The sequence below is a fragment of the Pteropus vampyrus genome, unplaced genomic scaffold (genome assembly GCF_000151845.1).
Source record: "Pteropus vampyrus isolate Shadow unplaced genomic scaffold, Pvam_2.0 Scaffold204, whole genome shotgun sequence".
NCBI classification, from domain to species: Eukaryota; Metazoa; Chordata; class Mammalia; order Chiroptera; family Pteropodidae; genus Pteropus; species Pteropus vampyrus.
Genome location: NW_011888985.1, coordinates 1,392,460 through 1,394,620, shown reverse-complemented (window position 1 = coordinate 1,394,620; position 2,161 = coordinate 1,392,460).

The following is a 2,161-nucleotide window of genomic DNA, read 5'->3' as shown; positions in this document are numbered from 1 at the left end:
GAGCGGGGTCATATAGGCCAAATTGATGACTCGTGTGAATCTCGGTGCTCAAAGTGGTTTCATTTGCTCTCACACTCGGGAGCTGAAGCATGCTTGGGCTGGAGTCAGGGCAAAATATTTCCTCAAAAGACCCCCTCCACCCCCACCCCAGCGCCCAGGTCACTTTGTCTATTCGAATGGCAGATTTTTAAATGCAGGTTCTTCCGAGGCTCTTTGAAATTACATGCTTTAGGTCTCAAACCCTGTTCCTAATTCCTTGTTTATCAGCATCAGTGACAAGCTCGTCTCGTAGCCGAGAATGCTGGTGCATGGCTGTGGTCCGTCGCGTGTGACGGGCGCAGCTCAGCAGCAGTGCACACTCACCGATTCTTTCCTCTGCATCGTGGCACCTGAGCTGAGAGCGTTACAGGTGAGGACACTAGGCTCGGAGAGGTTGGGGACCTTGCCCGAGGTTTCCCTAAAGCCCGGCCTTTAATCTAGACCTGTCTCCCGGGGATGGCATCCTTAACGACTATGGTATCCTGCCCAGTGCCGAGCGATTTACTATAAGCGCCTAAGGCAGTCGCTGTTTATTTATGTTGGCGAATATCAAATACTTGATCTGTGAGACTGAGTTATTCATGGTCCTTGTCACTTTGGTACCCTATCATCTGTCTCTGTCTCTGTCTCTGTCTCTCGGTCTCTGTCTCCATCACTTTCTGCTTCCATCTTCATCCGTATCCACATCCACATCTATCATCTCTGTCTCTGTCATCCTTACCTCCATCATCCCCATCTCCACCATCCCATTCTCCATCATCTCCATCTCCACCATCCCCATCTCCATCATCCCATTCTCCATCATCCCCATCTCCATCATCCCCATCTCCACCATCTCCATCTCCACCATCCCCTTCTCCACCATCCCCATCTCCATCATCCCTATCTCCATCATCCCCATCTCCATCATCCCCATCTCCACCATCTCCATCTCCACCATCCCCATCTCCATCATCTCCATCTCCACCATCCCCATCTCCATTATCCCCATCTCCATCATCCCCATCTCCACCATCCCATTCTCCATCATCCCCATCTCCACCATCCCCATCTCCACCATCCCCATCTCCATCATCCCTATCTCCACCATCTCCATCTCCACCATCCCCTTCTCCACCATCCCCATCTCCATCATCCCCATCTCCATCATCCCATTCTCCATCATCTCCATCTCCACCATCCCCATCTCCATCATCTCCATCTCCACCATCCCCATCTCCATCATCCCCATCTCCATCATCCCATTCTCCATCATCTCCATCTCCACCATCCCCATCTCCATCATCTCCATCTTCACCATCCCCATCTCCATCATCCCCATCTCCATCATCCCCATCTCCACCATCCCATTCTCCATCATCCCCATCTCCACCATCCCCATCTCCACCATCCCCATCTCCATCATCCCCATCTCCACCATCCCCATCTCCACCATCCCCATCTCCACCATCCCCATCTCCATCATTCCCATCTCCATCATCCCATTCTCCATCATCTCCATCTCCATCTCTTTATTTGTCTCTATCTCCGTTTCTATTTCCGTCTGTGTCAACTACTGTTCATTTTTGTTTCCAGTCCCAGTGTGGGTTCTCTTATGCAAAGAAACTTGGATGCCTGACATAAAAAAATCACTGAGGAGCTTCATTTAGCCCCTCATGTCTGGTATCACGGAGAAAGGCTCCCCACAAGCACAAGTTTCAAGCTCCCACTTTTTACCAAATCACTCAAAACCTGATCTCTAAAGAGGGGTTGGCCCCACGGTTCCCTAGTGAGGTTGACTTTAATGGATTTGGAAAGGTGTAAGTTTAAATAAAGTGTTCAGGGCAGGCCAGGTTGAGGCTGGCCAATGCTTCTCACTTCAGAACAGAAGACAAGCTGGTGCTGGAAAGAGCCAACTACGTCCTATTCTGTCAGGGGGAGCAGAGGTCCAGGGGCTGGTGACTCTGAAGAACACCAAATCCAGAGGGGCCCCTTCTCCCCTAGGCAGAGATGGTTCTTGGGTTCATCTGATGGACCACCTCCAACTGGATGGCAAGTTATCTTGGCCACTTTTCTGGCTTCTATGTTTCTCATGGCGGCTGGCCTTGGAGCTGACCGTGGTGCTGGCAGGAATTGGGTTCTT